Raw genomic sequence first — 26,620 nt, 5'->3', positions numbered from 1 at the left:
CCTCTATCCCTTTTCAATGATATTCTCTGAGCCATAGATGCAGGACCTATGATAGAGATGTATCCAGTGGGTTCCTAGTGATGCATTAATCTCTCAGTGTGTTCAGTAGTAGTTTTCTGTGATGGCTTTCATTTGATTTAAGAAGAGTCTTTGTTTATAAGCTGGAGCTATAATTAATCATTGGATATAATAATAGAATCTATAACAAAACAAGGAATAATTTTGGACTAGAAAAGTAGAGGGAGTAGATTCTGTCTAAAGTATATGATCTCACTACCCCTAGGAAATTAACTGGCTAGATTTCCAATATAAGACATAATTTCCCTACTGTTGAGTAGACCTTAAGTATAACTGGACAGCTATTAGTTATGACAAACATGTGAGGAGTATTTATTGCACATTTGTAGATATCTTTACACACAGGTTTTATGTCAAAAATATAAGGTTGGATCAAAATATATAAGTCAAATTAATATAATAAATCATATAATTGGACTTAAAGAGAAATATCACATAAACATTTCAATAGATTCAAAAAAGCCTTTGTTATGTTTTTATGATTAAATTCCTGGTATAAGATTAGACTGGTAGAAACATATCTCAGCATACTAAAGGCTATATATGACAAACCTTCAGCTAACATTATCTTCCATTGTGGAAAACTCAAATCAATCCCATTAAAATCAGGAAAGAGATTGGGCTTCCCATTCTTTTGCAGAATAATGCTGGAAACCTTAACTGGAACAAGAAGGAAAGAGGAAGAAATTAATGGTGTACCAATATGGAAAAATAAAGTCTTATTTAAAAAGATCAAAAGGAGCTTGTCTCCCCTGTTCTCTATCCCCTATCATCTGAAAATGAAGGAAGAGCAGGACATCAATGAACTATAATGTAACCCTTTGAATCGATCTGGGACCCCCTATGGGTCTCATCCCTTTGAGGTTGAATGATATTTTCACAGGGAATGCCAAAAACCATCAGAAAACACTGATATTTTCACTACAATTCATGATAGCCACAAAATTATAGTGATGAAGTAACAGTGAAACTACTTCTATGGTTGAGTGTAGGCATGATGCTATTGTACACTGGGAAAAGATTATCTTGGTATTATTCAAATGCAGATTTCTTTGCCCCTATATCTGTTAGCAAGATAGGCATGGTCTTGTATCGTTTATTCTAAGAAATTCTGTCTTGGTGTTGTGTAATCATTGCTTCCCATTTATTTTCTGATTTCTTCATAAAAGCTGATTAGCCAATGGCTGAGCAGAAGAGATTGACATCTATACTTTTAATACTAGCCAGGGGAGTAGGAGAGAGTGAGAGGGAGAGCAGATGGTCCACTGGAAGTGGATCTAGAGATACCAGAGGAACACATCTGGAACAGAGACAGGAAAATCAATACTAAGATGCACGTATTTCAGGGATTTTGTCTGGGAGATAGTCAGATTAGCTCAGATGATAAGAATAGCTTAATAACTGATCAGATACTCTGCCTTAAAACTCGAGTAAATAAATCTTTTAGTTTCCGCCTCATTTATTTGGGAGCTATCCTGGATAGACAAAAATTATAACTTTTCGAACAGCCTGACAGTGCGGAGTTATCACAACAAGAGAAACTATATTAAAGGGTCCCAGCATTCGGAAAGTTGAGAATCACTGTCCTAGGTACTCCATGACTATGATAGATATTTCTTTTGTTTGTGATATGGATCATTCCTTTATGTTTTAGTTTACTGCAGAATAAGCAATATGTAAAGAGGGTATGATCTTGATCTTATCATTAACAGCCATCAAACCTAAGCTGAAATACATGCACACACACACCCCCACACACACATGCACACACACACACACACACACACACAAATATACACACATATGTATATATATATATATATATATATATATACATATATATATACACATATATATTATATTTGTGTTAAGTTCTCATGTGTTAAGTAGCCCATGTTGGATTCAAACCTTCTATGTAGGTATGAAAGTCCTTGAACTTAGGATCTCCATGGTCCCATCTTTTCAGTACTAAATACAAGTATATGCTCTCACATCTGGTTTATGCTATGTTATCAATAGAACTCAGGGCTTTCTGTATCCTAAGTAAACACTATTAACAACTGCATCAACAGGCTAGAACAGTTACTGTTTTTTGTGCACGTTGAAGTAGAGAGGAAATGGTGAATGAGATTGAAGTCAAGTCACTTCTCATGTTTTGTTTATTTTAACATAAAGAGTTCATTTCAAAAGCTAAGGAATGTGATCCAGAAAAATCAGGTTGACTGCACATGGTACCATATTTGCACAGTGGAAGAAGGGAAAGTGTTATGAATTAAAAAAACAAACAAACAAACAAACAAACAAAAAACCCACAAAATGGAGTGCAACCAGCTACATAAAAGGCAGAACACAAATTCATAAAGTAAAGGACCTGGCAAGCTATATTATGAGAACAGAAGTTGATTCTTCCAGAGCACCATGAAGATCAGCGCAGCAGAGTGAAAATTGCATGAGAATATTTTAGGAATGCTGGTAGGGTTTGAAAATCCACTTGACTATCCAATGGAGGAAAATAACATAAGCTATTTATATTTAAATGACTATTTCAGAGGCTGGGTTTAAGGGCATAGATTAAGAGGCAGGAAAAATATTATGAGGATTTTTTTTTTTTGTAAAATAGAATGATCTTAGCTTTGCCATTTAAAAATAAAGACAAATTGAACAAATTCAGGATATCTATTAAATAAATTGGTATTATCAAAATGTCTATATTGAAGGAAAAAGAAAAATCAAGTATGATGAGATGTGAGGTTTGAATAACTTTGTGAAAGGCCATGCCGTCATTGATCTGGAGAAGACTGGTGAAAGGAGGTTAAGGAGGTTTAGGGACAAAAAAAAAATTAAAAAATAGTATTTTTGGACATTCATTGATAAAAATAATTCATGTCAAGTTGGAGGCATCCATTAAAAAGGAGAAATTGAAAAGCTGGAGTCTGAGATACAATGATGCAAAAAAAAATTTCTCAGAACAAAAAGTTCAGATTCAAGTACACGACTTTGAGTGGACTAGCTACGGAAGTGGTATAGAAATAAAAGGAGATGAGCCAGAAGTTAGCTAATACCTGGCAGTTAAAGTCATTGAATGGTGAAGACAAATCAGAGGCAAGAAGATGAGGACTCCAGAACACTATGAGGGATCTGGATAAGATGAAGCCATAAGGGAGAACAGAAATCGAAGTGGAACGGTTTGAATAGACAATGAAATTCTGTGTCGATTCAAGAAGTACACAGGTTTAGGGGGATTTTTAAAAGTTAACTGGCATAAATGAATTGTATTTTTTAAATGTAGTTAAGCCTCCTTAACCCAGAGAGAAAGAAAGAAAAAAATGAGTAAAAGAGAAAATTTAATGTACTTTGAAAGAAATATATTTGCTAAGGATACAGATTGTCAAGACTACAACTCAGAAATGAACGGGCTGGAGCTGGGAAGGTGTGTGGCAGCCTCAGCAATCAGTCCAAAGAATGAAGACATCCTCAGCATAAATGCATTGGAAGAGTAGCACCATCGTCCACCTTCCACTGCTATATTTGAATAGCAGAGAAAGGGTCGGTTGTGAAACAAAGAGGTATAGCAGGTTCATTGTTCAGAAGGTTGGAAAGTTCAAAGTGGAAATAGCTAAATCTATTAAGATCTTCTCACTGGCTTGGATTTCTGCTAAAACCCTATGTAAAACAGGGCACCACATTTAATCATAATTATTCTTTCACTTTATCATCTTGAAATACCACAATTAGGTTAAGTTTCTGTTCTCTTAATGCCTCACGGTGAGCATGAGATTTCATGTCATTTGGGTATCATCATTTAAACAATAGCAACAGGGCTGTAAGATAAACAACTTATAAATGTCACAGTGAGAAGACTTGCCTAGCTAATTCTCTAGAATACGCTTTGAGCAAGCAATTGTATTTCCATGTTTTTCCAGATAGATGTAAGGCAATGAATTTATAAACAAAAGCACCTTGATGGATGAAAATCAATTCTTCTCGAAGTTCAAAGGCATGAAAATTACCTACATGCCTCACAAAACAATAATTCTAATGTAAGTCTACCATGCAACTGGAAATTCCATATCCTTTAATATTAAAGGTAATATGATATGCTATACCAAGTCCTTAGTTGGTTGTAATTAACAGAGAAATTTAAGCAATATGTTGCTAAGTCTATTTTCTTAAATCTATTGAAAAGTAAAGAAGATAACCCTTTTGTAGCTCTCTAGCACTCCAATTCTGTGTAAAAGCAGTTTTCATTTTATATTGTTAAAAATATCCCCTACAAAAAGACACTCCCTAGAAATAAAACTCCCCAAATACTCTAGTTTATTGATTCTTTAATTAATTATCTTTACATCCTCATTGAAGCATCCCCTCTCCTCTACCCCCCACCACCCAGTTCCTCTCCTATCCCTCCTTCCCTTCCTTCTGAGAAGTGTGAATCCTCCTTGGACATCACCCCACCCTGGCATATCAAGTCACTGTAGGACTAGGCACATCTTCTCCCACTGAGGCCAGACAGGGCAGGATCCATAGCCAGCCACAGAGTCAGGGACATTCCTCACTCCAGTTGCTGAGGGACTCACATGAAGATCAAGCTGCATAATCTGGCCTAGGTCTAGCCCATGGTGCTCTTTGGCTTGTGGTTCAGTTTCTGGGAGCCCCGAAGGGTCCAGGCTAGTTGATTCTGTTGGTTTTCTTGTGGAGTCCCTTTCTGCCTTCAGGTCCCTCCATCATTCCCCCACCTCTTCCACAGGAAGCCAAGCTCTTCTTAATGTTTTGCTGTGAGTCTATGGAAATGACTCCAGCTGAGACTCCTAGTAATGGAGGATATGGAGCCTGAAATGGCCACCTCATCTATCCAGTACTCCCAGTGGAGGGATAAGGTCACCAACATACCCTCAAAACCTTCAACCCAAAATGTGTCCTGCTTACAAGATGTGCAGGACCAAAGACAGAGAAGAGCCTGAAGGAATAGCCAACCAATAACTGGCTCAACTTCAGAACCATCCCATGGACAAGAACCAGTCTCTGACAGTAGTAATACTCTGTTATGACTGCAGACAGAACCTTAGAGTAACTGTCCTCTGAGAGGCTTCACCCAGCAGCTGATAAAAATACGTTATAAATTTTTAATTGACTAGCAATCAGATTTTTAGAACTGGGCAGAAGACAAAATGTTACATAATCAGCCTGTGTGATATAGTACTATATCTATTCTAAAAGGACACTCATGCTTGTCACATTGGCCATCAAGCTATTGAAACAAGAAACTCTAGAAAACAGAATGTCTACTAATAATTTCTTCCTAGGAAATACAAAAAATAAAAATATCTAGATCCATGAAGCAAATAGAAGAAAGACTTTGTCTGACAGAACAAAAACTTGGTCTTCAGGAAAGACCAACTTCTCATGCTTGCTTTAGAGAGAGAGACTTGGAATTTCAACAGTGATGAGTCCCTTTTTATTTAGATGGTAAGTCATTTCCTTATCCATTTCTAGCTGTTGGGCTAGGCTGGTATGCATGTGTCCAGTGCTAGTGGGCAGACCAATAGGCCAAGGCCAGCTGCTGTGTGAGCTCTTGATTATCTTGATAATTGTTTCCCTATTCCTATCTTTAGGTTCTCTTCTTTTTCTCCTTCTCTTTGACTGCCTCTTCTACTGTCATGTTCTCTGGACCATAGGTGGTAGTATAAATGTCTTATTTAGGCCTGAGCATTCAAATTTTTTTTCTACTCTGTGAATTTCTTAATCTCACTGAACTGACAAACAAATTCAACCAGCACAAACACTGGAAGATCATAAACAAGTAGAACTCTTACAAACGCTAATGTATTTCCTTCAGCTAATTTTATAATGAAAGTGAAATTTTATATTTGTATATTGGTCGATTTGAAGGTTTCTATTGTAACTTGTGTTAGTTGAGTATTAGCATGGAGAAAAATATACTAATCCCATAACAGTATGAAAACTTATTAATGTATTATTCCTTATGATATTCTTCCAACTTTTTTCTTGAGACAATTACTTTAAAATGCTTTCAAATCTAAGATTAGTGAAAGGTTTCAGATAACTTTACATGAGAAGAAAAAAGTCACAGTATGAATAGATTTACTCCATTATCTGAATGATTACCTCAAGTGAATATGTAATTTTTACCTATATTTTTCATTCTATATGGGAAATAGCATGAAACCATCACCCACAGCTAAGGAAAATAGTTCAGTGCTATATTTTTCCAAAAAATAAATGGAATCAAATGGATCTTTTTATTCCTATGTAATTTATAGTTGGAACTATTAAACTCATACATCATATATTTATATTTAACTAACATCTTTGAAAGGTTATATATGAACTGTTTTCTCTGTTTATTGGGTAGTAATGAGTTACACATTGCAAATTTGAGTTAGTTGTCAGAAGAGCATTCTAACTTTCAAAAAATAAGAATTATGATTTTGTAGTACTTAAGGCAAATAATAACCATATCATAATAAATATGTTTTTGGGATTAGTAGTTTAGTTTAATCACCTAATTTAGGAAAGTTCAAAAAAGAGAACAATTCCCTATTCATCAAAGATATCTTAAATACCTGAATTGAAAGGAAGTCTTTTGTCTTAATGCATGATACCAAGTCCTCTATTTGGTACAAGCAGTATTTATAATTATTGAGTTTGTCTGGCTCTTACATCTTACATCATGGCAGCTTTTATGGGCAAGGCCAAGCATTTTAAAGAGGACTAACAGGTGAGAAAAGAAAAAAAGTGTTGAAGGTACTCACATTTTAAAAGTTAAGTTTATTGAATCTGTATTTCTAATTCCTCAAAGACCCGAAATAGCTCAAATTTAAATCTCAAACAGATAGAATTACTGTATGCTTCTTCTATGATGTTTGGCTGAAAATAGCTCACATATCAGGAGTCTGGTTTTCTTATCACTCTGTCAAACAGGAATTGCCATTAGCTATAAAAGTATTCCTGGTCTTGGTTGCTCCATGATCAAGTGTAATTGACTTCTAAGAACATCTATACACCAAAGAAATGTCTTGTAAGGGGTGTGTTCCAAAGCAAGTCAATAGGGTCATTTGAGGGCCACCCAATTGAGATTGAGTTTCTTAATAAGTAGTCTTTCACAATTATCTACTGGTGTACCACACTTATAAAAAGTGTAGGTTTCTATGAAGGGCATATTTCTTCTATTTTCAAATGATAGGTATAGTTAATTTGGATTGGTAAGTGTGTTATTGACTTACTTTAAGTTAATTCTACTTTAATTCAAAAGAATTTTCTTTTAAAAGGATTTTTTCATAGATTTTTGTTGTTATAATGGCAACATTTTTTCTTAAGAAGTTTGGAGTAGGACCTTTGGTGACAAGCCAATTTGCTGGGCAGTGGTGGTGCACACCTTTAATTCTAGCACTTTGGAGGCAGGGGCAGATGGATTTCTGAGTTTGAGGCCAGCCTGGTCTACAGAGTGACCAGGGTTATACAGACAGTGACCTGGTCTACGACAGCCAGGGTTATACAGAGGAACTCTGTCTCAAACAAACAAACAAACAAACAAAAAGTTTGGAGTAAATAATGATAAAATAATTTTTTGCCACCCTCCACACAGATTTTGGATCAGTGTGATCCAAAGACAATTTCTTTGTAATAATACATACAGTATTTTCAGTCTTAGTCACAACAAGTTCTAATAATTCACTTTTTTGTTAGAACTTTAAAAATGCACATAGTTTATAAAAGTCAATGGTTGTAAGATGGAAAGAAAATCTTGTAAATTCCTATGAATAGCATTATTTAGATAAAAAGTGATATTAGTAGTAATAGCTTAGGCATTCCTATAGATTTGTCAGGAGTTATAAAATATTAATTAAGTCAACTCTCAATAGAATTTATTAAGATATAAAGTGGTCCTTAACCTGTAGGTTGTGACCCCAAAGGGGTCACATATTAGATATTTTGCATATCACACATTCATGATTCGTGACAGTAGCAAAATTGCAGTTACAAAATAGCATCAAAATAATTTTATGATTGTGGGGGGCACTACGACATGAGGAGCTCTGTTAAAGCGTCACAGCATTAAGAAGATTGAGAACCACTGGAATGGAAGATTTGATTGTGGTATTATTTCAGCAAGAAGCTACATTATATGTTCATTAAGTATGTATATTCGTGTGTATATGCATATATATGCATGTGTATGAATATATGTATGTTTGTGTATTTTATGTATATGCATGCACTAGTTTTAAATGTGTCTATGCTATGATTGTAAGTAAAAGTATGTATATGTATATATATGTATTCATTTATGTGACTATGTGCGGTTTGGGGTTTGGTATATATTCATGTGATATGTGTATATGAGTGTATGTATGTATATACTATGCATGTATATTTTGTTCATATTATGTATATAAGTGCATGTATATATTTGAAGATAGGTATGAGTATGTGTTTATATATGTGTGTGTGCTTGTGTGTGTGTGTGTGTATGTGTGTGTGTGTGTGTGTGTGAGAGAGAGAGAGAGAGAGAGAGAGAGAGAAAGAGAGAGAGACCCTAAGTCATTCTTCTAAAGCAATGGTACGTTTAAAAATTCATTATAATGAAATGTTCCATGCAATGAAATGGCACTCTGCCATGCCACACTATAGTATTTTGCCTTTGAAATGTTGTCGCCTTTGTTCTTAAGCCATAAGCTTAATCGTCAGAAGGAATTCATGGTGATACTTAGCTTTCTTGTCATATTTAATCAAATGGGTTATAGTTAAGAATATTTTATTAATCACATAATATCAATGTAGTTTCTGAAGACTTGAGGCCCTCATTAGATCTGAATGGTATTCTGGGTTTGTAAAAATCACTTCTTACACTGTGTATGTAACGAGAAATCAAAGCACTTTCTAGCGATCGTATCAGAATTCACTTCCTTTTCTAAAATCCAATTCTGAAGGCTAATCTTTAATGTTGTATTCCAGTTGAAAAATCTAAAGAGGAGGAGTCAATTCCACCTCTTCTAAGATACACATCTCCAAGATGGGAGTACTTCATCCTGCCGAAGAACTATATATAGGCTTTCTTCTCTCCATTTGGTTAATACACAGAGAGGGGAAATGCCTTTTTCTTATACAGTGTTTTCACAAAATGCCTTGTTTGTCAATTTCAAGCCCCAACATTATGAACATCCCATTTTTACTTGTTTTGTGAAGCATGTCATTTATATATCCACTAAGCCGTCAGTACTGACTGGCCTAAATTCACAGAAGAGAGGAGTATCATTTGCTAATGCTGCATGAACTCCACAAACTGGAAGAGTTTGCCCACCAACAGTGCCTTGCCTGTTTGTGTATTAGAAGTTAGAATCAGCTAGGCTATGCTCCTACCTTGGCGTCTTTAATAGGAATTAATGGCAGTTAGAACCATATTGTCTGTGTTTGGGCCAGTGATGAGAAGTCCACTCATTGCCACTCTAGGGACCACTGGTTATTATGTGCTAGGTACATTACTTGTCCTGAACTCCACCAGACACATCTTGGGTCTTTCATGGCTATCACAGACAGCAGCATAAAAAATGGGTCAAATGGAAAATCCAGGCTCATGTGCTCTCTTCACATCAGCTTCTCTTTCTAGTATGTCAGGTATTCTGTCTTAAAGACTGCCTTCTTCCCAATTTCTCCATTGTCTTCTGTGTCTCTTTCTACCAATGCCCTGAGCTTGAAATTATTTCCTCTATGTTTAGAAATAACAAGAAACATTTCATTTTACAATATTCCTGTTTGTCAAAGGATGGCACATCACTTCCCCTCCATTTTGCCAACCACTAATGAGCTCATGTATGGAAACATATTGCTACTAGAGAACTGTACATACACATAAAGTATTGTTTTCATGTACTGTAAAAGTCATTTTGCCAGAAAGTGTCATTGATTTACTTGTAGCAATATAGAATTCCTTGATTAAGAGTTTGACAAATTCCCATTGAAGCTGCATAATAAATCAATCTCTTACTGGAAAAGCCTGAGACAGGGGTAAGCGAAGATGCTATACATTAATACCTGGGGGAGAGTTAGTAACCTCTATTCTCTGGTGATCAATCACCTCAGCTGGGTTATACTGACAATGTCTGCAGGTCATCTGGTTAATGAGACAGCACTGGAAAATTCCTCCCCTGGATGACATTGTATCAGTCAATCATTAACACCCACATTAAACACTAGCAATCATTTGTAAGTTTTAGGAGAAGATTCTATGAAATCTACCCACAGCAACTGAATGATTATAAAGGGATTAAGTAAGAACTATTAAGAAAGTATACATAGTTTCTCTGAAGAAGTTTCCATTAGGAAGAATTAAAGTAAGAAAACAAAAAGCTGTGCCATTTTTTTTCTCTACAGAGATTTTTTTTGAATGCACATGTTTATGATGCTATAGCATAGGAAAACAATCACTGAGCAATTATATCAACATTAAGAAATCAATCAATAATGTAATATAAATGTTTGATTAAAATACTCTTCATCGATATCTAGATTGGTCATAGGTGTTTAAGGTTCTTATGTAATCAATGTGTTTAATTCATTGAAATCAAGTAAAAAAATTATCTTACCGTTTGTCGTCTTTGTTTATGTCTTTCAGAATTGAAATTATGATTATTTTAATTACCAAAGGTAACTGGAGAAAGTTCCTCAAAATATCTAGGAATTTTTAAAAAAAATCTGTAACAAATACAGTAAAGAATTGCATTTAGTTTCTATCATTTAAATACAACAGAGTATTCATTTTATATTATCAATAATTCAAAATTCAAAAAGAAAATATTTTTTAAATGAATTTATTTTAATGATTGAGAATCTATGCTGTATTCAATCCTTGTGTAATAAAAAAGGAAAAAGCTGAAAAAATAATTCTGTGTCACATTCTTTAGGATTGTGTGTTTCAAATAGCTGGAAAATTGAAATGTAAAAAAATGTGTTAAATTTCTGGAATATGATGCCAGACCAATGTAGATGCTGTAGTTTTCATAAGGCCCAACAAAAGGGAGGGAATTCAGGGGTTCAGTGGCTGTAGAGAGAAGCAAATAAGTTTTCTGCAGAGACAATTACACTGATTGGATTGGTTGGCCAATTCTAAGTGGTCAGTCCCAAACACAGGTACATATGAACACTATTAAATAGCTTGTGTGTGAGTGAATGTGTGTGCGTGTATGTGTAATATGTTTTATACACACAAAATAATAATAAAACAATAACTGGCCATGTGTTTAAGAGGGGCATGGGACATAGAAGGACATGGGAGGAATGAGGGTTGGAAATGACATAAACAAGTACTTGGTATGAAGTTCTCAAGGTCTTATACTTGGCAAAAAGAAAGAAATTGAGTCACCACAGACTTTTTCTTTTTAGCTTTTCCCATGAACTTGGTGTGTGTATATGATTTTCTAGTTTTTAAAACTCTTCATCTCAAGAAATGTGGATGGTGTAACTACTTGAAGACTATCTAGCTCTGTATTATATTTATTTAGACCTAAATATAACCCCTTCAACAGAATTTAAGCTGTAAAATTGTGGATATTCTGTTCATAAGGAGAACCTATTTGTAATTAATTATAATTTGTTGTGACAATATGTATTATATATCATTACATATTCTGAGTGTCATAAGATATATCTTATATATCTCTGGTATATAATTCAGTATCTCTGATACTGACAGCATTTATTATATTTAAAATATTTCAAAAGATGCTTCTTTATGGTGATATAACTTATGTACTTATAAAGTACTACAAATGACCTCAAGTTGCATGATATTTAGAAGTTGTTCATAGGAACTTTTAGAAACATGTTCTGCTTATAAGAAATGATTCTAGTACTTATTAAGCAGGTTACTTTATGTATCCAATTAAAAATTCTGTGCACCTCATTTAACCTGAGTGGACTGACTAAATCCTTTGCATCATATGGTCACTATAGCTAGGGTTTTATTCCAGAGATGGCTGAGCCAATATCAACCTGTACATAGGACTTCTCCTACTAGATATTACCCCTTCCCATCAAATGATGAATTTAAATTGTCTTTACTTTCAAACTGTTTTATTTTCTACAGCCTTAGTGGAAAGAACCTTCAAACTCTCCTTATCTAAGTAAGATTAATCCTTAAAGTCTCTCTGCCAGCTTTGTGGAAAGCTCGTGAGCCACTGGTTTCCTCTTAGGATCCTTCCTGGAAACCAACTACAACCTTAAGTGATGAAACTTGACTGTCAACTTGATTAGATTGAGACAAGCCAGAATTAGTGAAGCACACCACTGAGACTTTACAGGACAGTAAGGAAGGACATCCAGGAAGGATGAGATAAGGACAGCTTTATCTAATAAATAGTTTAATCTACCATTGGATCTAAAGTTTGAATAGAGGGAGTCAGATCAGAGAAGGTAAAAGTGTGGTCTACTTATGATTGGGGTCTATTTGTTCTTTTGAAGGCAGGCTCTCTGCCTTTGTCATTCTCTCTCTCTGTGTCTTTCTGTCTCTGTGTTTCTCTGCCTCTCTCTCTCTCTTTCTCTCTCTCTCTCTCTCTCTCTCTCTCTCTCTCTCTCTCTCTCTCTCTCTCTCTCTCTCTCTCTCTCTCTCTCTTTCTCTCTCTCTCTACTTTACATCCTAACCTCTGCCCCACTTCTTGTCACTCCTTTCCACAATCTTTCATCCCATCCCTGTCTATCCTTCTCCTCTGAGATGGTGGAGCCCCTCCCCCAGGCATCATTCCAACCTTGTAAGAGATCAGATCTCTTGGGTTCATACTCCATTTTAGAGAAACTAACTTAAGGCTGATTTTAAGTTAATTAACAGGGCAGTACCTAGCACCAGTTTCTGGGTTACTCCCCAACAAGACCTGTGTATCACACCAGTTTCCAGGTTATTCCCACACAGATCTGCAACCCCAGATTACAAACCTGCCCCTGACACTTCACTTCCTAACAACCACAAATCAGGAGGAAAGCAGAAGTTAAGTTTGTGGTTTGGCTCCCAGCACCAGCCAATTATGTTAAAAGTCATAATGGACCCCCAATCAGATGTGTTCCAGGCTAGATCTCCCTTCTTGCCCCTATAAATGCTTGCCTAAAACTGGGCTTGGGGATCCCTCCATTTCTCCCGCATCAGAGACAGTGCGGTGGCCCAGGCTCAATCTTGAAAAAAGAGACACTAATGAGATTACATTCGAATTATTGACTCTGTTCATCCTGTGGAGTTCCTATCTCCTTCAGGGCCCTCCATCCTTCCTCCAGCTCTTCCGTAAGAGTTTTCAAGTTCCATTGACTGTCTGAGTGTAGGTCTCTGCATCCATCTGAGTCAGCTGTTGGTTGGAGCCTCTCACAGGATAGCCTTGCGAAAATTCTACCCCTAAGCAGAGTATCATGAAGAGTGTCAGGGATTGGTGCTTACCCATGGAATCTGTCTCTATTTGTGACAGTTATTGCTTGGCCAATTCCTCAGTCTCTGCTCCATTCCCTACATCTGCAGGACATTGTCAATAGGACACAAGAGCAGCCTACAGACTGGGAAAGGAACTTCACCAATGGTACATCTGCCAGAGGGATAATATCCAAAATGTATAAGATCTCAAGAAGTCAGACATCAACAACCCATATAACCCAATTTTTAAAATGGGGTACAGTGCTAGACAGGTAATTCTGAACAGAGGAATCTCAAATGGCTGAGAAACACAGAAACGTTGTGGATGGGCCTGGTGCTTTTTGTATTTTGATACTAATTCTGCTCTCCTGGGAGGGGTTTCGGACAAGGAGTTTGTCACACCTACTCAGGTGACTTCTTGTGAAACAATCTCGTAATGAATAAAGCAGCCAATCACTGGGCAAGTAGGTGGGAGTTCCAGGTTGGAGGTAGGAAGAGAAGAAGCAGGAGAGAGTGAGGGCTCCTTTTGGACGGGGATACCAACAGGAGATGAGGCTACTAGGGTCTCCAGGTTTCAATGAAGGATCCATCAGGATTCACCTCCAAAGGATTTAGATTTAATAAGGCTTATAGGATTAGGATTTTAGTTGTTGTGCCCAGCAATTGAATTACTCTTGTTTCTGAACTAAGTTTGCAATTGGTTTCCTTCATGCGGCAGCTCATCTGGGTTTAAGAGAGAAAGGTAGAGCGGCAAAGTACAAAGCATGGGTTTGCTTGAGGTGCACCACAAAGGTCATGGGGGATTTGAAGCTTGGGGCTGACTTGGTAACAACCCGCCAGGGGGAACCTTGAGAGCTGGGTAAGGAGATTTTAGAGCACTGAGTCAGAGTCTCCACAAGATAAAAACAGGTAGGCCATTGCCTGCCAGTGCATAGCCGGCCAGGCCACCAGGACAGAAGCACAAGTGCAGGAATGTGACAGTTCTCTCTCTCTCTTTCTGTCTCTCTCTCTGTCTCTCTCTGTCTCTTTCTCCCTGTCTCTCTGTCTGTCTCTCTCTCTCTGTCTCTCTGTCTCTCTGTCTCTCTGTCTCTGTCTCTCTGTCTCTCCCTCTCTGTCTCTGTCTCTCTCTCTCTGTCTCTCTCTCTTTAAATATTTCCTGAAACAAAGAAATGTTCAAAGTCCTAGTCAGCAGGGAAATGCAAATCAAAACAATTATAAGATTCCATCTTATACAGGTCAGAATGGCTAAGATCACAAACTCAAGTGATAGCAAATGCTGGTGAAGACTTGGAATAAATGGAACATTTTTCTATTGATGGTGGGACTGCAATCTTATAAACCACTTTGGAAATCAGTGTGAGAGTCTCTGCTAAGAGCTGAGAACCCTTCCTTTCTGATACTGGTGATATCACTGTGTTCTGCTTTACCACAATCCCGTAATAATAGAAGCAGCTAACTATGAACTGAAACCCCTTAAATTATGACCCAAATGACATCTTTCTATCTTTTAATTTTCTTTTCTCATTTTATATTTTGTGACCATAAGGAAGCACAGATGATTTGAATAATCGATCTTGTGGGAGAAAAACATCTTATTCTCTTGTGTGGCTAAGGTAAAATATCTAAGACTTTGTAGTTTAGAAATATCATAAGTTTCTTTATCACCTTTTTGGAGATGTCCAAGATAAATTTGTGTTAATGCATCATCTAAAAGTAATATACAAATAATGCAAACTTTCATGGAAGACTCAATTGATGGTCAAATGAGGGTTAATCCACATTCATGAGGCATTAATCATTAATAATTGTCAACCAATCAATCAATCCTCTGGAATTTCTCATGCAAAATCATTTATTATTTTATATCACTAAATGCAGGTGGTTTATTTAAAATTATATGAATATTACAATACTTCCTCAGCAAATAAATAGCTGATTGATTCAGACAATCATATCTTTAAAATGCTGTATTCCAACCAATGGACTATTTTGATGGTAATATAGGAAAACTTTTAATAAATTAAAATATGGTGTTAGCTAAATGCTATTGTGAATAATAAGTATACTAACAAACCAAAAGAAAATTAATATCAAGGCATTGTTAAATAAAATAAGTCATAATTGCTTGAATTATATTTGTAGATAGTAAATTCAAGGAAATAAATATATGATATATATTCAACTAGTTTATATCTTTAAATCTTCTCTAATTAAAATAATGAAGAATGATTAAAATCAAATTGGTAGCTTTTCATTTATAAAAGCATATTCTGACTTCTAATTTTTTATATTTTTTATGTTATTATTAGCTACACAATCACCAATGTTCTTAGTCCATTACTGAAGTTTTCTCAAGGAAATTTCTTCTTATTTTATAATATTCCAAGTGTATTTTGTTTAACTCAGAAACAGCCAGACTGACTTTATTTTTAAATGTGGGTGTTATAGACAGCGATGGCACTGATGTTATAATTATGTTTGGATCTTGGCAGGAAGCAAAAGCAAGGATCAGCAACAAAACGTCGCTAGCAAGGCGGCTTTCCAACTCATTGTTTACAGCAGGTCTGAGGTACATTCTACCATCATAAGATACTGTCAGTTCTCATTTTTCTTCCTTCCTTTTTTACAGTTTGCTTTGTGACAATATCTCACTATGTAGCACAAACTAGCCCTAACTTGTCGCAGTTTTCTTCCTTAGAATACTGAGTCCCAAGATTTTAGATATTTATGTGATTCTCAGGTTACCCTTATTCATTCACTAGGAATAAATTCAGTTAGCATTGTTTGCCTTCATTCATTGAACTAGTAAGGTGTGAGGCAGGCATTCAAAATCAAGTCACTTAACTCTGGGAATTTAGCCTTGAAAAGTAAAGAACAACATCAATCAGCTAAAATGAGTTAAATTTCATGAGCATTCCAATTCCAGTGCTTACAATGGAGGATGAGGTTAAACCATATGAGTCAGACAAAAAAGTCATGATCTAGGGGAGGAAACAGATATGGATGCAGAGGGGGGATTGACAGGGGCAAGAGGGATATCAGTGATGATAGAGGGAGAAAGAAATGAAAGCACATTACATACATGTATGAAATTGTTAAAGAATAAAGTTGCTTAATAAAATATTATATTTAGAACATTAACATTATTTTTCATCTTTCTTCACATTTCAGCTTTAATGTTATTTTCATTTTAAATTTAATTCAAGTGTAAAGGAACTAATTTAAAACCCGTGGTTATTTTGTATAAAAAAACAAATACATATTTTACATATATATATAAATTATATATATTACATGTGATACATATACATATATATATATATTCCCCTCTATAGTTATGTAAAATACTATAGACTAGTGGATAATGGAGTCGATGCTACCTTGTGAAAGACCAAACAACCCAGGAGCTATCAGATATCCAACAGTCTTCACATGTGAAACAGGTGTGCTTAGAAAACACTTGCATTTGACCCCAAAGAGCAGGATGACCAGCTTCTTATGCAGCAATTCAGAGCCCAAGACTGTGTACACCTAAGCTCCTTTCTAACTGATCCCCATTCCACAAGTATTTCACCTTGTACACACAGCTTCATTGATTCCTGCATTATCAGCATGAAGAGTCATCATGGAGAGGTTCAGAACATTTGCTTGCTATTAATGTAACTCCTCCATATCCTTTTACTGACTGTACTAACAGGATTTTTCATAGTTAATCTTATATCTTTAATAGATAATAGACATTTTTATATTAAAATGCCTATTTATATCATTCATTTGAAAAATAATTTTTAGTCAATTCCTGAAACTTCAGGAGAAAAGAAATGCAAGTCAAACTAAGACCCATTTTAAAACTAATTACATGAGGACAACGTGGAATACTGATAACCCCATTCTATCTATCTGAGGATTGTTTTTAAAAAATTCTTGATGATTGCATATTTCTTTTCTCCTAAGCTCTGTCCTTCCCTAAACTCATTTTCTTCTATGTGGCTCCCATACCACAAAGCCTCAATTTTCTGAAAACATCTCTTGGAAGGAGAAAAATCAGCAAGGCTTGATTAAAATATTTGAGTAATGCTTTGGTTTCCAGGAGTCGGAATTGACTCCTGCATTTATTAACCACATCAAAGCTCTAGAAATGAATAGCATGTCTACCAGCCCAGCATCGATCCGGGCCACCTAAGGAAATGGTGTTCCACTCATTGTTTCTCTCCCTTACTTTTTGTATTGAGTGTCCCTCAGGCATGAGTTCACTAATCTTTAATTCTCTAGAGTATTGTATGCAATTCCTGGAATACCACCTTCATAGAATTTAACTAATTACCAGTACCATAAATTTCTGTTGGACTATATTTTGAACTTTCATGTGTTTCTCTAATCTTGTTTCAGTGCAGTTTATGATAGAAACAAACAAACAAAAAAGAAAACCAAATCAAATCAAAACGAAACCACTGGATGGATGTTTGCAGCTGACAAGTGTGTCTACATCCTAGACACTGATGTACAATTTAGACTCATATTTGAGGGTAAATATGTGTGATTATTGATACCTAAAAATATTTAATGTCTTCGGTGGGAAATGTGCTAAGTTCCTGTGCATTTTAGTCAAAGCTTTAGAATACGTCATTATTTCTCAATGCTAGAGTTTTAGATATACATTAAGTAACCATTAAACAATGATTTATAAACTTGTATACTTTTATTAGGACAAAATGATTAATTGAAACTCAAAATTTACAATATTAGAAAATTATACAATAGTTATTTTGCTATAATAATTAAGTAAAAAATAATGTTGTGTAATTGTAAAGTGAGGATGAACATATTAAACTTAACATTAGTGTGTGTTTGTAAAGTATAACCAAATCTGGTCTTATGTCCCCTGAATGTCAAATCAAAGTAAGACACAGATTCAGAGTAATGTTGTTGTATAGACCTCAAGTTCTGCTCAAGACACCTCAAGACCAAGTTCCTAGCACAAAAGAGATTTTTCCCCCAGAGGGACAAAGAACAGGGATAAGAGATAAAAATGAGGAATAGAGGACACAGAACAGGATAAGGAAACCAGAGGAAGGGAAGGAAAAGTGAAGGGAGAACGGAATAGTGGGGGACAAAGGACTGCCTCTAGAGATATAAATGGAAGTTTATAAAGCTAAAAGGGGAAACCCAGTGTTAGGATACAGTGTTTAATTTTAACTGGACATGTAAATTAGTTTAGCTAATAGGGGCTTTTTGTTGCTGGACTTCAATCCTTTGCTAGCTGGACCTTGCTAGTCAGCCTCAGGGGAGGAAGTGGTCAAATAAAGGAATGGACATTAAGGGCTAGCTTAAGGAATGTGATCTAACAGTTTTTAGCAAAACAGAGGAATAGGGAAGAAGAGCAAGGTGGGCCAGAGCCATGTTTGCCAGTGATCAGGCTGGATAGAGTCTTTTCAGTTGTATCTTAGCTTTGTTATATAAGCATCAGTTATTATTGGAAGATGTAGACAGTCTCTTATTCAGTAATGCAGTGTGAGAAAACATTTTGAAGCTAGGAATCAAGTCCCTATTGTAAAGAGTCTTCAGCATGAAGTTTTGTAAACAGCAGTGGATATTTTATAATAACTGCTTATTGCTGTTACAATACATTCTAAAGATTTATTATGCATTTAAAAGAAGATACATATATGCATATATGTATATAAGTTTATGCATACACACACAAGTGTGTGTGTGTGTGTGTGTGTGTGTGTGTGTGTGTGTGTGTATAATTATTCACAACACCAAGAGCATATTTGATCTCCTGGAGATGGAGTTACAGGAGTTTGTCACATGCTGGACATGGTGCTGGAAACTAAGCACGGGTCCTCTGTAAGAACAGCAAGTTCCCTTAACTTCTGAGCACTCTCTTTACCCAGTCCTCATCGACCTTTAGACTTACGATACTTAATAGCCTTGAGTCAACTGTGCTTAACAGAGGTAGCACTTCATGCTATATTTACAATGTTAGTATATCCCTGAAAAGCAAAAATAATTCAAAATTTTATTGGAGGACTTGTGTTGTGTGAGGAATGTAGTATAGAACAATAAGCATGAACTCTACTAAAGCCACATGGCTGTTTCTGGTTTCCTTCTCATTCATATCATCGGACTTGTTTTCATACCTATAGTTTCTTAGGCATGTGCCGACTCACTTTTCTGCTGTGGGCTCTGTCTTGAATGCATTTCCAACCTTTGTGGTACCAGAATCATAGCTCATGTTTTCCCTTTGTTGCATTTGTACAGAATCCTAACACTTGGTAAGTTCCCTGACGTTTTTCTCACTGCCCAAGTATGGAGGCAGAAACAAGGTGAAGACTGAAGCAAAGGGAGGTGTAAGACAAGTAGAGGGGAGAGGCAGGGGAAAATGCACAAGTTGAATTAGATTTATTCACATGTGAAAGCCTATCAGGGATTGGGATATTTTTTCATTAAACTGATTACTTTCTGTAAATTCATATGACATTTTAGTAAAGTGGAGAAATGCATGCAGCTAAGTAATCAGATACAAAGATAACCATTAGCAAGAAAGAGTAGCCATGAAAATAAAACGATAATTCATCCCTACTATTTTATTTTCTTTGTGGTCAAGGCCAAACTGTTCTTCCCATCATGCCAGGCTTTAAAGTATTATGTTTACTACGAAACCTAAATAACATCATTTAAAGTTATATTTTCTCCTTACAGATTCTGGAGAAGATGATTGTGTTTCCCACAGTATTTTCTATTCAATATGGCACGGTGCTTAACAATAGTCAGATATTAATTGTGTGAAAGAAAGCAGAATGAGTGTTACACGTGTGTATCTTCTGAAACCCATGAATTAAAATGATATGAAACAGCTGAGTCAAAAAGAGAAATTAAACAGATAATATCAAGAGAAAGCATATGGATTTAGGAGATGTTAAATATATCTAGTAATATCTAATCCTTATTAGAATAAAGGTGGACCATATTCCCACTGATATTGTTCCTATGACAACTAACATCTTTCAAAATGTGCTGAAAATTTCTCCCCCTTCCTTTTTCTTCCCTCCCCCATTTTCCTTTCTCTACCCTCTTCCTCTTCCTTCTCTATTTCTCTCTTTTCCCCAATCTTTTTAAATACTTTTCATCTTGACCATGCTTCTAGTATTTGGCTTTGTAGAATATTTTTCAAAATGCTCTCCTAAAAGATACCAGATAAGAAGGTAAAGTCAGGATTGCATTTATACTTTCATGAATATATTAGTGTAAACATGTTTCAAATGATGCATAGGGTGCATCTTTTACACTACACATCAGTATGTATGGAATATACGTGTCAGAATAATATACAGGTATGTAAATATGTATATATCCTGATACATGTATAGGTCTTTTAAGGTACAGAAGAATAGTTTGATTTACAATCAAAATTGAAATACTTATAATTTGTGGTGGGAGTTTGAAGAAAGAGAAGCAGACCTCTAGGACCGGAGAATGGGAAGCCTCTAACAAGATAGGTTTAAGCATGGAGGAGACAAGGAATTCAAGTTTCACAATGAGGCTATGGTAATTGTCTATCCTCCTAAGCTCCCTTTCAGTGCTTGTCTGCCTTAGGTCTTTTGGGATACTGTACACACTGGAGAAAGGGGGAGATTAATCAAAACACCATGCTACAAGCACTACCTTCCAGAGACCATACAAAGGAACAGGGTTGTAAATTTAGATTTTAAAAGATTGGACTCAGGACTAACTTTGTATCTTATATGAATAATTATATGTATGCCTGTAAATCCATATATATTTAATATAATCATATATTTGCTTATATATATACATATAAATATATTTAAAAATACATATGTATGTTTGTGTATATATGCATGTACACTCAAAGATAATAATAGCTTTGCCATTATCCTATTAAAATTAAACTTCAGATAAAAATGAATACCTTTTAAGTAAGTATTAGTATTATAAGTATTAGTCTAATTTTTGGTATACTGAGATGTAATAAGACAATGAATTGTTTATACCTTAAAGTAACAAGTGTACTGTGGTTTGTTTGACTACACTACACAGAAAGATTTGGGTGTTTTCCTGCTGGCTGAAAAGATCAGAGAATGGCAGCTTACTGCTGTGCAAGGAAAAAGCTGTGAAACACCCAGCAGCAGAAAGACAGCATTGGCATCAGACAACAGGGCAGAGGACCAAGACCTTGAGAAGCTTTGATTACATAGTCACACCTCTGGGCTCCTACCAATGCTCTGAACAAGGTCAGGCAGATCAACTGTCAAAAGTAAACAGAGAGTAACAAGCTATTTATCTGTATCTTAGGAGAGCAAGTCATCCAACACCTTTATTGTATCTACTGTAGAGACTCAGGGCTAACAGAGTGCTCAAGGTGTTTTATAGAGGAAGAAGAGAACACCCTCAGACACACTGTTGTCATTAGAGGAGTTGCTATGGGGAAGCTAGCAGAGTAATTAGAAGCAGGCACTAATGTCATTACATTGAAGACAAAATGGCAGTTTACGATTGAATAAGTGAAAACCAAGTGCACAAAGACAAAAGGACACAGTGACCTAGAATATATTGTACAAGTTGTGATTGTTCTAAGGCAATTATTGTGCACATTATTTGGTTTTCTGGACTGGTCACTGTAGTATTTGAGGTCATACGTCTCGTATCTTTTGCTCTGATCATTGTTCCTTTGTACATTTAGTCTCTTACTAAGAATAACTGTGCTAAATGCATTCAAAAGCTCTTGGGTACTGTCAGGCACACAGCATAAAATTCTGTCAGCCAACAATGATCCTGGCTGTAGTTAGTTTTATGCTTTAAACACATTAAGAACACCTAGATGCCTAGAAACAATGAGTATGTAAAACACTGCTTCCTGTCAAGGACATGCCAAGTACTTGTACCAAAACATGGGAAATTGGGTTTCTGAAGGTGAGAAATGTTTCAAAAGCTATACTTTCATCACTATACTACTTAGTCTACCACTGAACCTCACTTAGAATTTATGGATGTTTATAGTTGAAATTCTGACACCCATATTTACCATCAACTCTTTATTAATAATTTTATATCCATTTTACTAATTCAGCCTAATGTTTAATTCACTAATGTACCCAGGTTTTAGGAATAAGATATGCAAAGTATGTGGGGGAAACGGTAACTACTTGGAACGGTTAGCATAGAACTATTGTTTACAAAAAGAATAAGTCAACAAGCATAAGAAAAAGTTCATTGGCTTAGGAACCCTGTTGTTAGTACAGAGTCACAGGAGCAGCATGCTTGAACGGCTTCCAATTGTGCAAAGTGTTTAGAAGGAAACATGTTTGTGTGAAGCATGTTTAGAAGGAAATTATATTTTTAAAAAAAGATGGAATTGTTCCTTTAAGAGAATTAATTTGCTTCAAACTCAGCAGCAGCTTGGAGAACTCTCACCCCTGGATCCAGGTGGCTTGTTTTCTGAAAAACACTAGTATCTAACAGAAGAAGGCTCTGATCTTGCTTAATTAGAAATTTCCATCTAATCACCAGTGTTATTTGGTGATGTTGTAGGTAGGTCCATTTTTATGTAAATAGGAGGCAGAAAATGATACTTTGAACAGGAATGCATTGTTTAGGTTATATGTCTAATCACTCTCCTTACCCAGTTCACTTTCACACAATGAAGTAAAGTGGGTGTGGTTCAGGTCTGCATATTCTACCTTGAAAGTATGTTGAAATTCGAGCTAATGGATGATATGGCACCATTAACCAGCCGCAGCTTCAAACATCAAGTGTATTGGCTGTGAAATGAAGTAAGCGTCACAGGTTGGCTGCAGGTTGCTCTCCCCAGACACCATCACTCACTGTTATTGATGATGAGAATTGCCAGAGGGATCAATTCAATCCATCTTTTTCACACATTGCTAGTATATAATGAATACTCAGCCTGTCTTGTTCCTCATCTTTGCAAGGAAACTTCTGCTTTCTGATAGCTGTAAACATGTACATTAGCAGTGGGTGAACTTGAATGACATAGGTACTTTATTTTGAACCTATAAAAGAAATTCTATAGGGTAAACATGTATTTATTCATTCCAATGTGCCCATTTCTTCTCTGCTGCTCCTGATCCATTATTCTAGTGATACAAGCTTGATGATGCATAAGTTCATATCACTATTAGGCTCTTCTATATTTTAAATAGCTTTTCTTATCTTCTATATTCTTTATATATGAAGAATAATGTAAATTTCTCCACACCCAATTACTGGAGAGTATCTCCTTAAAGATATTCTGATCTTAAGAGAACTATTTGGCATGAATACAAATATCACTGAAAATGTATTAAAGTGTATTTTACACTGAAGTATTTTGAATGTGGTTGGTATAGGAACTAGCATGTATAGAATAAAAAATATCTCATGTCTTAGAGTGGATATCTGGTGCAGTTGTAGACAATGAGTATTCAAATCTGCCAGGCAGATGGGTACTTAGGCCATTAGATAAAACTACCACTTTAAGAAATTAGAAATGGCCAGGCAGTGGTGGTGCACACCTTTAATCCCAGCACTTGGGAGGCAGAGGCAGGTGGATTTCTAAGTTTGAGACCAGCCTGGTCTACAGAATGAGTTCCAGGACAGCCAGGGCTCCACAGAGAAACCCTGTCTTGAAAAACAAAAAAAGAAAAAGAAAGAAAAGAAATTAGAAAAGGAAAAACAAAATTCCTGAAAACAGTTTTTCTGAGAACAATATTTTTTGTCATTGATTCCTTATAAAATTACTGAGATAACATGTAACTTAATTGCAAAGATTCAAATTAATCTAGAGAATACTAATTAAGTGGTAGTCAGAACATCTTTTGCCTGCTTCCCATTTACCCTCCCATGATTTTATAATCACAAATAAAATACTGGCTATAGTGAATATAAAGCCAACCACAGAACTTCTCAGGATAATCTTACAGGCATTTAGCAGCTTAAAGCCATATGGGCTTCAAATACGTTGTTCCAAAATGGTTCTTATCCATATACAATTATGGAGAAAGTTTTTAAAAAGGAAAATCTATTTGGGTGATTTTAAGGATAAATGTTAACAACTCTTACACTGAGTGTGCCATGGACATAATATCACTGGTGTTCTGCTAACTGAGTACAGACAGGATGGCCTTTTTGTAGTGAGTTCATGTTATCAACAACAGTCATACATATTAACAAAAATAAGTTATTTAAAATTTTCTTTACTGTCTAATTTAAAATCTATTTCTTATTAGGGACCAAGTAGCTCACAATACACATACTTTTCTCTGAAACCTGAGAACCTTCCTTGGCTGAGGCATGGGGATATTCTCTGGATATCAAGTGATGTCTGGATACTTATTGAAACCATGTTTTGTTCTGAGAGCAGCAAGCCTGGAAACTTACTTCTTTTTTTTTTAATTAGATATTTTCTTTATTTACATTTCAAATGATGTCCCCTTTCTCGGTTACCTCTCTGGGAAAAAATAATTATTCCCTCCCTCAACCCCCTGCTCACCAACTTACCCTCTCCGGCTTCCTGGCCCTGGCATTCCCCTACACTGGGGCATAGAGCCTTCACAGAACCAAGGGCCTCTCCTCCCACTGATGACTAACTAGGCCATCCTCTGCTACATATGCAGCTGGAGCCATGAGTCCCTCCATGTGTACTCTTTGGTTGGTGGTTTAGTCCCTGGGAGCTCTGAGGGTACTAGTTAGTTCATATTGTTGTTCGTCCTAAGGGGTTGCAAACCCTTCAGCTCCTTGGGTCCTTTCTCTAGCTCCTTCATTGGGAACCCTGTACTCAGTCCAATGGATGGCTGTGAGCCTCTACTTCTACTTCTGTATTAGTGGGGCACTAGCAGAGCCTCTCAAGAGACAGCTATATCAGGCTCCTGTCAGCTAGCACTTGCTGGCATCCATAATAGTGGCTGGGTTTGGTGATTGAATATGGGAAGGAGTCCCAGGTGGAGCAGTCTCTGGATTGTCCTTCTTTCAGTCTCTGCTCCATGCTTTGTCTCTGCAACTCCTTCCATGGGTATTTTATTCCCCCTTCTAAAAAGGATGAAAATATCCACATTTTGGCCCTCCTTGAATTTCCTGTGGTTTGTGGATTGTACCTTGGGTAGCCCAAGCTTCTGGGCTAATATCTACTTATCAGTGAGTGCATACCATGAATGTTCTTTTGTGATTGAGTTACCTCACTTAGGATGATATTCTACAGATCCATCCATTTCCCTAAGAATTTCATAAATTCATTGCTCTTAATAGCTAAGCAGTACTCTCCATTGTGTAGATGTACCACATTTTCGGTATCCATTCCTCTGTTGAGGGACATCTGAGTTTTTTCCACCTTCTGGCTATAAATAAGGCTACTATGAACATAGTGGAGCATGTGCCCTTATTTCATGTTGGAGCATCTTCTGGGTATATGACCAGGAGTGGTATAGCTGGGTCCTCTGGTAGTACTATGTCCAATTTTCTGAGTAACCTCTAAATTGATTTCCAGAGTGGTTGTACCAGCTTGCAATCCCACCAGCAATGAAGGAAGTGTTCCTCTTTCTCTAAAACCTCACCAGCATCTACAGTCACCTGAGTTTTTGATCTTAGCCATTCTGACTGGTGTGAGGTAGAATCTCAGGGTTGTTTTGATTTGCATTTCTCTGATGACTAAGGATGTTGAACATTGATGTACTCCAGAGAAATTCTGATAAAACAAAACAAAACAAAACAAAACAAAACTGCATGGTATTGGTAAAGAGACAGGCAGGTAGATCAATGGAATAGAATTGAAGACCCAGAAATGAATTCAAACACCTATGATCACTTGATCTTTGGCAAAGGCGCCAAAACCATCCAGTGGAAAAAATACAGCAATTTTTTTGTTTTGTTTTGTTTTGTTTTTCTAGACAGGGTTTCTCTGTGTAGCTCTGGTTGTTCTGGAACTCACTCCATAGACCAGGCTGGCCTCGAACCCAGAAATCTGCCTGCCTCTGCCTCCCAAGTGCTGGGATTAAAGGCGTGCACCACCACTGCCCGGCTGGTTTTGGTTCTTGAGCAAATGTCAACAGCCGGAAAGAAATGCACTGAGCCGGGAGTCTTGTCAAAGCAAGAACTCAACTTTTTTTTTTTTTTTTTTTT

This window comes from Mastomys coucha, unplaced genomic scaffold (assembly GCF_008632895.1).
Source record: "Mastomys coucha isolate ucsf_1 unplaced genomic scaffold, UCSF_Mcou_1 pScaffold16, whole genome shotgun sequence".
Classification (NCBI taxonomy): Eukaryota; Metazoa; Chordata; class Mammalia; order Rodentia; family Muridae; genus Mastomys; species Mastomys coucha.
This window is presented reverse-complemented; position numbering follows the sequence as displayed.